This window comes from Oryctolagus cuniculus, chromosome 13 (genome assembly GCF_051225735.1).
Source record: "Oryctolagus cuniculus isolate XC-2025 breed Fujian yellow rabbit chromosome 13, ASM5122573v1, whole genome shotgun sequence".
Lineage (NCBI taxonomy): Eukaryota > Metazoa > Chordata > Mammalia > Lagomorpha > Leporidae > Oryctolagus > Oryctolagus cuniculus.
The window spans coordinates 68250011-68263788 of record NC_142879.1 but is presented as its reverse complement, the minus strand read 5'-3'; the positions used below and the strand labels follow the sequence as shown (position 1 = coordinate 68263788).

At 45.6% G+C, this 13778-nt stretch overlaps 1 protein-coding gene across 2 annotated transcripts in view; it reads right to left on the bottom strand.

Moving 5' to 3' along the window:
* FAM107B (family with sequence similarity 107 member B) overlaps positions 1 to 12309 on the bottom strand; it is an 84595-nt gene extending 72286 nt beyond the window's left edge. Inside the window, exons 1-2 of one of the 2 annotated variants that reach the window (XM_008268120.5) lie at positions 12149 to 12309; positions 11511 to 11557 (exon numbers count right to left, since the gene is read on the bottom strand). The gene's annotated coding sequence lies outside the window, so the exon portion shown is untranslated. The remainder of the gene's footprint in view (positions 1 to 11510; positions 11558 to 12148) is intronic. The other variant, XM_008268122.5, reaches the window with a different exon arrangement.
* Positions 12310 to 13778: the final 1469 nt, after the last annotated feature.

The following is a 13778-nucleotide window of genomic DNA, read 5'->3' as shown; positions in this document are numbered from 1 at the left end:
GTGCACAGGCCCAAGGACTTGGGCCATCTTCTACTGCTATCCCAGGCTATAGCAGAGAGCTGGATTGGAAGAGGTGCAGCCAAGACTAGAACTGGCACCCATATGGGATGCCGGTACTTCAGGCCAGGGAATTAACCTGCTGTGCCACAGCACCGCCCCCCTCCCCAGGCATTCTAAAATAAAAAGTAGCTTCTTTATTAAACTAGTAAAATAGATTAGAATTCAAGATTCCTAAAAATGAAAGATATAACCGCTCTGGAAGAATATTCTATTTTATAAAGTTAGAAAAATGTGACCCTGGTAAAACATGTACTAGCAGAAAACATGGCAGAATCCAGATGTTAATGAACTCAAATGTTAATGAATCCAGATGTTAGGCTAGTCCTTATTCTAAAAAGTTGATTGCTCATCATGGCCGTAATCAGCTCTTTCCAAACTACTTGTGGTGTGTGAAGTGTTTAAAATCTTCCCCAAAATTTCAGGACTATTGTGATACACAAAGAATGCCTCTGCTATACAGAATATAAAATATTCCAATATGGATTATATGTGGATAGAAAAAATACTGTTCAAATATAAAATTGTTAGAAAGAGGGAGAAATATATTAATACATAATACCATTATATAAACATCTTAAAAATTCATGATGCTTAATTGAACTCTATTAATAATAAGATAACAGCCTGGAATGCTTCATTAAAAATAGTATTTTTGGTAAACACAATATTAAAAACACAACTTAAATACACAAGCTCTGTTTAAAGACATAATTAAAGGTTTTTAATTTGATGCCATTTCCCGGCTCCCGGCTTCAACCTGGCCCAGTGCCAGCAACTGCAGCAGCCATCCATGGAGTGAATCAGTGGATGGAAGATCTTTGTCTGTCCCTTTCTCTCTCTAACTCTCTCAAATAAGCAAATCTTAAAAAAAAAAAATTAAGGAAATAAAAACACAATACCTAAGAAAACTACTTCACAAATGGATCATTTATACAACTAATTTCCATATGGTAATGCCAAAATAAAAATTCAGTACAATCTCCTCACAGGAGTCTAAGCTCTTTATGAACTAATATGTCATAAGCTTTAAACAGGTTAAGAGAACCCAGAGGAGCAGTTTACAGGCTGAGGGGGTGACAAGTCAAGTCAGGTGGCAGAGCCTGAATAGTTGAGCTATCACCTGCTGCTTCCCAGGATACGTAGTAGGAGGAAGATGGCGTCAGGAGCCAGAGCCCAACATCAGACCCAGGCACTCTGACTGGGGACAGGGACATCTTCACTGTCAATTTAACTGCTTGGCTAAACGGCCACCCTGAGAAAGCTTTCATCTCCCGGCTTTGGCTTCCTCATATGTAGAGCACTCATAATGACACCTCCCTCAGAATCATTTGCAAGTTCACAAGACACTGAACATAATCATGACTGACACACAATAAATGCTCAGTAAATGCTAGCTATTATTCTTTTTATTCTCATCATAAAGCACATCTCAGTAGGTCTGTTTTCTCATCAGCACGGAGTTCTTTCAGACAAAGGCCAAAAACATTTCTTAAAAGCAGGTGTGTTCTGCAATATCAGCTGCACCTCAGTAACATTATGCTATAAAGGGGCTGGCCTTGCGGCAGAGACAATTAAGCCACTGCCGGGAAGCCTGTGTCTCATATCACAGTGCTAGTTTGAATCCTGGCTGCTCTGCTTCTGAACCAGCTCCCTGTTACTGTATCCTGGAAGGCAGCAGGTGATGGCCCAAGTGCTTGGCCCCCTGCCATCCATGTGAGAAACCCAGGCTGGTTCAGCTCTGGCATTTGGAGAGTAAACCAGTAAATGGAAGATCAGTGTTTTCTTTTTCTCTTTCTCTTACCACCTCACCCTCAATTTCTTTGCTTTTCAAGTAGAAATAAACAAACACATTTTTTTAAAAACATACTGAATGAACAAAGATGAACACAGACCAGGTCAGAATGTATATTTTCATGTGTATGAAATTTCTAGAAAAGACTAAACTCTAGAGATGGAAAAAAAAAAAAAAATCAGTGGTTGCCTAAGACTGGGAATGAAAATGAAAACTAACTCCAAAATCTAAAACTGGACTAAGTGATAGCTGCCCAAACTCCTAAGTTTACTAAAAATTATGGAGCTGTACACTTCTCACAGGCCAACTGTGTATAAGTTATACCTCAAGAGAGCTATACTAAAAACCACCACAGTGGCTGGCATTGTGGCACTGGGGTAACGCTGCTGCCTGCGACACTGGCATTCCACATAGGCACCAGTTGGTGTCCTGGTGGCTTTTCTTCCCATCCAGCTCTGCTAATGGCCTGAGAAAAGCAGCAGCTGATGGCCCAAGCTGATGCCCACGTGGGAGACCCAGACGAAGCTGCTGGCTCCTGGATTCAGCCTGGCCAGCACTGGGCACTGCAGCTCTCTGGGGAGTGAAAGAGCAGATGGGAGATCTTCTATCTCTGTGTCTCTCCCCCTCTCTCTGTAATTGTGACTTTCAAAATCAATCAATCAATCCTTAAAAAGAAAAAAAAAACACTCAGCAGAAACATTTCTAGTGTGTTGGTGTAGGTACCTTCATATCACTCTGGCATTTTGTAAACTTACACATTTAGAGTACAGCAAAGATGGCTGAAAAGGCCTGGACAGATCGGGCTTGGATCCTAAGCCTGTCCCAGCTTCTTGACTCTGGGCAAAATTTGTAATCCCTGGTCTCCACATCTATAAAATGGGAATAAAGGGCCAGTGTTGTAGCTTAGCAGGTAGAGCCGCCACATGCAATGCTAGTATCCCGTATGGACACTGGCTCATACCCAGGCTGCTCCACTTATGTTCCAACCCCCTACTAATGTCCTAGAAAAAGCAACGGAAGATAGTCCAAGAACTTGAGCCCCTATCAGCTATGTAGGAAACCTGGAAGAAGCTTCCAGCTCCTGGCTTCGGCACAGCGCAGCCTTGGCCATTGCGGCTATTTGGTGAGCGAATTAGCGAATAGTAGATCTTTCTGTCTCTCCCTTTCTCTGTAACTCAGATTTTCAAATAAATCTTAAAATAAGTAAGTAAATAAATAGGAATAAACTGCCTAATTTCAGAAGCTGCTGTCAGCATTATACATAACCTCAGCCAGTCTGCTATCAATAAATGGTATCATCTTTCATCCAGTGGCTGAAGCCAATAACCTAAGTGTCACTCAGGATTCCTTTCTGTCTCACATATCACCCCCAATCTGTTAGCAAGTCCTGATGATTCCACTTCCAAAGTAGATGAAGTATCCAACCTCTGATCACCAGCTCCGCCTCAGTCATCAGAATACTCCTGGTGGCTCTGCAGTCTGGCCTGCCCTTCACAGCCAGAAAGATATTTAGAAAACGCAAAGCCAATCTCTTCTAGCGCTGCTCAGAGTTTGCCTGCAGTTTCCCCATCTGCCATGTCCTAAGCATACCAGGCGCCCACTGGAACCTCATCTCCTTTTCTGCCCTGCGCACCTGGCTCTGTCCACACAGGCCTTCTTGCCATTCTTTCAACATCAACTCCTGTTGGCCTCTGGGCTTCTGCACATGGATATCAGAGTGGGGCTCACCCCTTTGCTTCATCCAGATCTCAAATGCTCTTCAGAGGCCTCAACCTATTAGAAATATCACCTCTTCTGGCATTACACTGCAGCCCCCTGACCTGACTTGGCTGTCTTTATGGCACTGCTCATGGGAATTACCTTATCTATGTCTTTCTCTACTGTCTGCCTTCCCACCAGCAAATCAACTCCATCCACCACCTTCTCCACAGATCTCCAGAGTCTGGAAGCATGCCTGGCATATAACAACATTCCTTAAATACCTGCAGAATGAACAAATGTCATAAAAACTTAACACAGTGCCTGGCTATACAGGAAGTGCTCAAAAACTGGTAGTCAGCAACAACACTGCTATTGTTAACATGTTTATCATTACTGCATCTCACAGATAGTATGGGAACTCTTATAGGTCATCGGACTAAGCCCGGTCAAACTCTGAGTCTGAACATCTGTTATTTTGACAGTGTCTCAGCACAGAATAACTGAACAGACCCACCACAGCAGGAGCCTTCAGGACACATTCATGATAATCCTCACCACTCCAGGCCACCTGCACTAGAGGGGTAGTCCACCTGTCATGAGAATTCCAGTGTATTCCCTCAGCAGGCAACTTACACAGGGCGCCTCACCCTGTGTAGAAAGCACACAGGCTTTCATCTCGCCCTCAAGACAATTCCACAAGGTGCGTAAGCATGATTATCTCCATTTTTACAGAGGAGGAAGTTGGAAGACAGAAGAAAACAGTCTGCTGAAAAATCATGTAATAAATCAAGGTGAACCTGAACCTAGGATTCTGAAAACTAAGTCTAGGCCTCTTTCTAACACATTATACTATCTGTGCATCCATTTTAAAAAGAAAGAAAGAAAAATAAGAGACAGCCCCTACCACAGTTTTACTTACTCATATAGATGGATTTGGGGGAAAAAAAAAGGTTCTAAAAATAAACTTATCTTTTCATTGTATTTTCCATGAACTTTTTGAAGTTTCTTTGTATTTCAAATGATGCCAAGTCAGAAGGGAAAGATCACTATAAAATCTCTCTGTGTATACATATCCATATTGACTTTCTTAACTTCCTGCAGGACACGGGAATCATAATACATCTACACTAGTCATAAATAACTGCAAGATTTTATAAAACAATTGGGTGGTTTTTAAACTCCAATGGCTTCAAAGTCTGGATAAAGCATGGCTTTTCACATTAGTTTTTATGGAATACAGTCTAATGGCTCCTATGTTAACATCAACACCAAAAACTTTAAGTCACATTACAATATATACTTTCTTATGATACCTCAGGAAGAATATCAAAACGTGTGTCCAAGGATAGAATGAAATCTGCTATTTCTACTATCAAAATTAGGTTCTCTTTAAAACTCTCCTAAAGGTATGAAGAGACACTGAGAAACAAGGTAAAGAGAAAGGGACAAAGTCCCCTACCCTCTCCAAGTGTCCATATGTTAGCATCTTGACATCACTGCCAGCTGTATTACTAAAATTCTGGGTTGAAATGCTATAAAAAAATCTATTCAAGTCCTTGACCCATTTTTAACGAGGTTATTGGTTATTTTACTATTGAGTTATATGAGTTTTTTTACATATTTTGCATATTATCCTTCATCAGATACATGGTTTGCAAATATTTTCTACCATCCCCTAGGTTGCCTCTTCACTCTGCTGTTTGCTCTGTAGAATTATTTAAGTTTGATACAATCCCACTTGCTTTTCCTGCCTGTACTTCTGGTGTCATAGCCATGAAACCATGGCTAAGACCAAGGTCATGAAGGTTTTCCAGGAATTTTGGAGAATCAACTTACCTGCCCATTCACAGATGAATAGGTAAAGAAAATGCAGTGTATACACACAATGGAATACCACGCAGCCTTAAAAGAAGGAGATCCTACAATATGCAACAGCATGGAAAACTCTGAGGATATTACGCCAAGTAAGCCAATCACAGATGGACAAATACTGTTTGATTCCATGTATATTCCTATGTTGTGTAAATAGTTAAATTTACATACTCAAAAAGTGGAATGGTGGTTGTCAGGGACTGCAGTGAGAGTAAAGTGAGGAATTCCTAATCAATGGTCATAAACTTTCAGTCAAGCAAGAAGAGTTAGCTATAGATACTGGCTGTAACACTCAGTGCCCATAATTATCAAAATTATTTTGTATGCTTAAGTTTTATTCAGAGGGATGATTTCATGTTAAGTGTCCTCACCATAATAAAATTTAACAAAGAAAAATTTTCAAAAGGCTGCAGGCACCTGCAATGCCTCACATTGCCATGGTTTGAAATAGCTTATGTTGTGACTGGAGGCTTATAATACCAGATGGCGATATCGTAAGAAAAGAGGTAAGGCCTGTGGGGAGCTCCTTAGGTCACTGGAGCTGTAAGCAGCTCAGATGCAATACTGAGCTCCCTGGGGCAGTTGCTGTGAAACGAGCATCCCTGACACCACACCAGATCTGTGCTCCTGTATGTGCGTGGCTGCCAGAGGGCCCACACCAGAATTTGGCCCATGCAGATGCCAAGCCCTTGAACATCCAAAACAGTGAGCTAAATATTAAATAAGCAGCCTATGTTAGATATTTCACTATAGCGATGAAAAGCTGACTCATATATTGGGCTTCACGAGTTAAGGACTTTATGCCCCCAGATTTGCTCTTACCACGCCAAGTACATCTCACAAATTGAAATTTAGAGGGCTTATGGGTCTTGGTGGAGGTCACAAAGTTCAGACATGCCTGACTCAAAACTCCAAACCTCTCCCCTACACAACAGTAAGAACTGTGCCTGTTCCACATCCCCACTCCTCTAGCCCAGGGTTGTGCTGAGCAGGGTTGATGTCCCTGCACAACTCAGCTGACAGTGACAACAAAAAGGATAAGAGAAGAGAAATTTGGCTGGCACCATGGCTCACTTGGTTAACCCTCTGCCTGCGGTGCCGGCATCCCATATGGGCGCCGGGTTCTAGTCCCAGTTGCTCCTCTTCCAGTCCAGCTCTCTGCTGTGCCCCGGGAGGGCAGTGGAGGATGGCCCAAGTGCTTGGGCCCTACACCCGTATGGGAGACCAGGAAGAAACACCTAACTCCTGGCTTCAGATCGACGCAGCTCCAGCCATAGCGGTCATTTGGGGGGTGAACCAACGGAAGGAAGACCTTTCTCTCTGTCTCTCTCTCTCACTGTCTATAACTCTACCTGTCAAGTAAATAAAATAAATACATAAAAAAAAGAGAAGAGAAATCCTCCAATCCACGTGCTGACGAGCACCATGAAGTGGACAGCAGGTCTAGAGCTTGCATTTTTTTGCTACCTGTATTTTTAGAGGAAAGTTAACATGGGATTGTTGGTAGAAAACAGAAATGAAAGATAAGCATATTTTTGTACAAAATTTTGAAATCTGTAAATACTAGGGTATCTCGAAAAGGTTTGTAGAAAATACATGTGACAAAAAAATCTATACATGATTATGTATGAATTTTGAAAATTTCTGTTCCAAAGTAACTTTCAATTCCATTTTCACATGAACTTGTTGATGTATACTGATACTTAAGCCCAAAGGCTGGCCAGGCTCAGCATAACCCAATAAAGACTTCCAAGTCTCATGACAGCTCCGTAGTTATTCACCAACAGAAGCAGAAACAGTGCCACTGAGCAGCTTAGAGTCCTCTGCCATACCAGGGGACTCAACTTTTTTTCCTTCCTCTTTTTCTTTTTTCTTTGTAACTTATTTGAAAGAGAGAGAAGGAGAGAGCATGAGCTCCCATCTGCTGGTTCACTCCTCAAATGCCCACAAATAGTAGGACTTGGCTGAGCCAAAGCCAGGAGCCAGGAGCCAGGAGTCAGGAGTCAGGAGCCAGGAGCCAGGAACTCAATCCAGGTCTCCTACACAGACAGCATGGACCCAGTAAGCAGATCACAACAGGCAGGAAGCTGGACTCTGGAGCCAGAGTTGCATATTAAACTCAAGCACTCTGATGTGGGATGCAAGCATCTATGAAGCCAAATGCCTGCCCAAGGGGGCTTTTCTTACAGCCCGGTACTCTCTGCCACAGCCTGGAACCCCAAGGCTTTGCTGGGTGGAAAGCTCATTATAGTCTCCAAACCATGCCTCCCCTGTTACCCACACACACTCGCACACACCCCATCATGGAGTGCAGGCCCCAGCTCCTGCTGTGCTAATGCAGTCCACTAGCTACTCCACCTGGACTGACATCTCTGCAGAACTGCTTTACTGCAGAGTCTGCCTTGTGCGAGAGCAACATCCCTTCCTGTTTTCTTTCCTACAGTTCACCCGAGTTAGAAAAAACTTCAACAAGTCCCCCTACGCTCCCCCACAAATCCTCACCCCTTCATCTGTCACAGAACCTCTGGAGGGCACAGGGCAGAAGGCTGCCTCTGGCATAACACTGTCCTTACTCCTGGAAATCCAGGCTGGCTCGGGACATGTGACCCCTCCATAATGGGGTGACTGGCCTTGAGGTTTACCTTCAACATTAGAACGTGTTCTAACCCCTTAACCAAAATCTAGACAAAACCAAAGTTCGTGTAATCTGTTCACCCAAGCCACTAGCGGTATGTTCCTAACTAATCGGCTTTCCTTTATCTCCATGCTTCGGCTCCACCTCACCACTCAGACACTCAGCGACACACGCTTGGCTGTGATTTACATCACTCTTTCTACAATACCTGATTCATGAACTACTCTATAGTCCCTTCACAGCTCTGGATAAAACTGCAAGTTTACACTTTCTGTGAGCTTTTGTACAATTCTTCCTATAGTGTACTCACCTGCCCTGTCACAGGACAGAGAACCCACAGTCTTGTAAATGGCAGAAACTCAGTGCCTGGCATCCAAGAGGCAGTGTCTGCTCCGAAGAGGGGATGAAGAGGCCCGTTTCCCCCATCAGCCTCAGACATGGCCCCTTTTCAATCTAGCTTGACTAAATGGCAACCTAAATCAGTCTGCCAAACAACTGGATTTCTTCCACTGATAGGGTGCTGGGATCAACAGTGTTAGATGGGCAAAAGCATCAACTCCTTTCCAGCTAAGTACCCAGGGTGAGGAAAAGTTCACGTGAGTAAGGCCTCGTGCTTATTCCACTAGATAGGAGCAGGAGAGAAAACATGTTTGTTTCAAGAAGGAAAAGCAAAATGAGGCCAAGACCAGACAAGGGTACTACACAAGGAAATGCAGTGAGGCCTGGTGGGGTCAGCCCAGTAAGCACCCAGAGGACACCAGGAACACCCATTCTCCAGACTGAAAGGAGGGTGAAGACTCCCCACATCTCCTGGGACTTCCACCAACACCCAAAATCAAAACTTCACTTAGCCAAATCCCCTGACCCACTCTGCCCACATTGGCCCACCATCTCAAAGGAGGAAGCAGATGCAATATTAAAAATAACATGAGAATGGGGCCAGTACTATGGCGTAGTGGGTAAAGCCGCTGCCTTCAGTTCCGGCATCCCATATGGGCGCCGGTTCTAGTCCCGGCTGTTCCACTTCAATCCAGCTCTCTGCTATGGCCTGGGAAAGCAGTAGAAGATGGCCCAAGTCTTTGGGCCCCTGCACCTGCATGGGAGACCTGGAGGAAGCTCCTGGCTCCTAGCTTCGGACCAGTGCTGGTCCGGCTGTTGCAGCCAATTGGGGAGTGAACCATCGGATGGAAGACCTCTCTCTCTCTCTCTGCCTCTCCTTCTCTCTGTGTGTAACCCTTTCAAATAAATAAAATAAAGCTTTTAAAAAAATAACATGGGGATGTACTACAAATTTTGTTTCCCTCTTTCAGTCAGAAGAAAGTCTTCGAATCCTCAAGCATTCCCAAAGAAAATTGTAAAAACTGTTTCCACCTTTAGTGTGCTATCCTGAACAATTAAAACTGAAGGAATGCACAAATGGATGAGCAATTAACATCATGCATCCTCCTACAGTTCAGGAACAAGACTTCTCACATACTTCCCTTAAGCACAAACCACTGTCTACTTTTAACCATCCAAAAACAGGATCTTCAGTCCCTGGGGCAGGAGGCTGCCCACCACAAGCAGCACAGCAAGTCCACCATGCTGGACCACTCCTACAGTTTTCTCCTCTGCCTCCTTTCAAGTAAGACTGACCAAGAGCAAAGCTCCTCAACTCTGACCTCAGGTCCAGCATGACTGTGCCCTTTACATCCTCCAAGGCAGCACGGCAGGGCTGAACATTAAGATCTGGAGATTCTGGTATTTTCCACTGGAGTTTCTTTTGATTTTAAAACATAGAATGGCATCAAGTTTCCTGAAGGGATACTGATCATTGCAGCATGCTGCCTCTTTCACTCATTCACTGGCAGGTCACTACTTCCCTGAAACCCCACCCTAGGCGTGCATGAAGATCAAGGAACCCCAAACTGCAGATTAAGGAGCCCCAAACATGCACCTGATGGTACAAAACCACAACTTCCTTCTTGCAAGTTTTTCTAACTTCAGAAAGTATTGCATCATCCCAATGAATAAACTACTTCTAAATGATTGTCTCAAAAGATCTCTTTATACTTTACGTATCAGAGAATTAAAATATCTAAAAATCAAAATATCTAATGACAAAAGCATCCAGTGGTCAGATATATGGCTAAATAATGATTTTCCCCCTAGAACAAAGGCACTCAAAATTCATCATCACTCAAAGGGAAATCCTTATTTTACTTTCTCAATGCAAAGTCTTCCAGAAGAAAGCATGTATCCCACTGTAAAATCAATGTTATTTTTGGCTCTACTAAAAATAAATAAATAAATAAATAAAGAGTTGCTCTTCACTGGATATTTCTCATGAATCTCAGAACACAATTTTACTTTTTATATATTTTAATAGCTGAAAGACTTCTACTAAGAAATAAAACCAATCCCAAACTATCCCTAAAATTCAAAAAAGTTTGTAAAACTTTGTCAATTCATTCTTTCAAAAAAAGTGGAAATTACATGTTCTCCTATCTTCCCTCTTCCTTCTGTACAGGGTGTGATTTGCAAGGCTTTACGAAAATATATTCCAAAACAACCTTTCAGTCTCATCACAGGTTAAAGCAGCAAAGCATGATAACAGGTCTTCAAAATGTTTGTGCATATTACAAAACAAGTAATTCAAGGATCTCAAGGTGCTTTATACCAAAAATAGATTTTATCTTTCAATGCCATTTACCAAGAACTTTTTGAAGTATCCTGTATTGCATAACTACCACTGTTATATACCATATTTTAGACTGCTGTAACTGGTAAAGGCTAAGAATCAGTAACGTCTTTACTTTTTTCAGTAATGTCTTTTACTTTCTCTCTGTGACACACATACAATAATCACACACACATACTATGACTGCCAACCATAAACCAAGCAAAGATGCCTTCATCCTCATGGTGTCTGGAGACACTGGAGTGACTGCTTTCCTATATATTTTTATAAAATTTTAATAAGTACATACAATTTTATAATTAAAATTTTTAAAAACTTAACTACTGGCGCTCAGAAATCTGTAGATGGGTAAAGTCAGGCACTATTTTAACTCAAGGCCACTTGGACAGCTAAAATTTCCTAAGCGATGGAGGGGAAAGATGGCCAGAGGAGAGAAGCGAGGTACCTGTTGCAAATCTCCAGTAGAAAAAGGTCAAGGCTAACAGGCCTCATCCCATCTTTTCTATATGTTCCTCCAATCTCACACCATTCTGATCAGATAACTTTGTTCTACTTCCACCCTTGAAATTCCTTCCTTGGAGGGAAACCCATGGTCGGTACCTTGCCCTTTTAGAAACTAAGATCTACAATTTAGTGTCTCAACAAGTTTCCTCTTCCAATTTCACAGGGACTGATCCCCATTTCCAGACAACATGTTAAAACTTGGCCATACCCGTCAGCGCCTTTACTAGGGACCTCAACATGCTGGGGGTGGGGATTTTCGGACTTACATTTTAGGACTTCTTGGGTGTAGCCTTCACCCCATGCATTGGGTTCACTGGAGCAGAAAGGAAGAGAGGGGAGTCCAAAATGGGAAAGTTACTTACACACCGGAAAGATGTCGCGGTCGCCTTCTCCAGCGGGGCCAAACCCCCCGGGGGCCTTGCCTTTGTCTGACGGGCAGGGACTGGCGTCGCGCCCTGACCCCGTGGGACCCGCGGACAGCGAGGGGCGAGCGGGCGCCGAGGACCCGGCATCTGGCCCCGCGCGAGGAACCTGGCTGCGCAGCGCAGGCCGCTCCCGGTAGCGTCTCTCGGTTTGCAGGGCCGAGGAGGCAACAATGAGCACAGCGGCAGCCCGGGCTGCGTTCCCTCGCCAGCTCCCCGCCGCCCCTCGGCCGGGGACCCCGCCCGGGCCCCGCCGAGCGTCGCTCCTGCGCCCCTGGACCTCCCGGGACGCGGCGCGGGATGACCCGAATTCCCGCCCGCCCCTGGCCGGCCGCCTGGGCGCACCGCGGACCCCCGCACCCCGGCCGCGCGCGGATCCGCCGGCCGCCGGCCGGGAGCGTCCCTCGGGCCGGGGGTTCGGGCAGGCCGCCTTCCGCGCCCCTCGTCTTTGTGTGCAAAGTAAGTGCCGGGGGCGAACCTACCTCGAAGCGCACAAAGGCGCGTGGCTCCCTTCCCCGCTCGCTCCGGGTGCCCGTGGCGGCGCCCAGCGGCCCGACTGCGCGGCAGCGGCGGCCCGGGACGGCTCCAACAGCGGCTCTCTGGGCCGGGACAGCGAGCCGGTCTGGCTCAGGGCGCCTCTCACACCCCGCGGCCCCGCGCCTCCGAATTAAGCGGCGAGGCGTTCCGGGGGCGGGGCGCTGCCGCTGAGTCACCGCCCGGCCCCGCCCCCGCCTTCCTTCCGCCCCGCCCCGGCCGCTCCCGCGCTCCTTGGGTCCAAGCTAACTGCGCGCCACCCGGGGAGCAGGGTCTTGGTGCACCGGAGTGGCTTGCCGCTGCTTGGAAAGAGAAAAGGGAATGTTGGAGGAAAAAAGACTAAATGATTCTCACTTGGCTAATCCTCTGCCTGCGGCGCCAGCATCCCATATGGGCGCTGGGTTCTAGTCCCGGTTGCTCCTCCTCCAGTCCAGCTCTCTGCTGCAGCCCAGGAGGGCAGTGGAGGATGGCCCAAGTGCTTGGGCCCTGCACCTGCATGGGAGATCAGGAAGAAGCACCTGGCCCCTGCCGTCAGATCCACGCAGCTCCGGCCGTGGCTGCCATTTGGGCAGTGAACCAACGGAAGGAAGACCTTTCTCTCTGTTTCTCTCTCTTTCTCACTAACTCTGCCTGTCAAAAAATTAATTAATTAATTAATTTAAAAAATTTTTAAAAAAGACTAAATGATTCCAGTTAAGAGAGAAAAATGGGGCCGACGCCGAGGCTAATCCTCCACTTGCGGCGCCGCCGGCACATTGGGTTCTAGTCCAGGTCGGGGCGCCGGATTCTGTCCTGGTTGCCCCTCTTCCAGGCCAGCTCTCTGCTGTGGCCTGAGTAGGGGGGCAGTGGAGGATGGCCCAAGTGCTTGGGCCCTGCACCTGCATGGGAGACCAGGAGAAGCGCCTAGCTCCTGGCTTCGGATCAGTGTGGTGCAGCGGCCATTGAGGGGGCGGTGAACCAAAGGAAAAGGAAGACCTTTCTCTCTGTCTCTCTTCTCACTGTCCACTCTGCCTGTCAAAAAAATAATTAAATAAAAATTTTAAAAAAGAGAAAAAATGGGCCTAGGATGAAAGAGATTTTCTGACTCTGCCTCCCTTTCTGCACCCGGTCTCTTACTTGGTGTCTTGCCTCCATGGCCACCACACACGTGATGCTCAGAGAAGACTGTCCCCATTGAAATCCTGCCAGTACTTCTAGCAAGAAAACCCAAAAAGGGAAAAGGAAACACACTTGTGGTAATTGTGCAAGTTTGCCATCAGGCAAGGCCTTGAAACCCACTGTGCTCACAAAAATCAGAAATCAGAAAATCAGACCTGGGGATTTGTTTTCCTCGCCAAAGGGTAGTAGGAGATTTGAGGAAGAAAGAGTTTCCTTTACCTGTTTTTTCTCTCTGATTTTCATTTTCTTCCTGTCTCTTACAGCAAGTTGTTTCTCTGGCTGACTCTGTGGCTCTGAGATTAACCCCTGAGTCATAAGCAGGCACAAAAGCAGGATCCGTTTCAGAGTAACCATGAGGAGAGCAGGTTGATAGATTTGAGATGACACGCTTTTCAGTGCTCGTGGAAATGTATGACTATG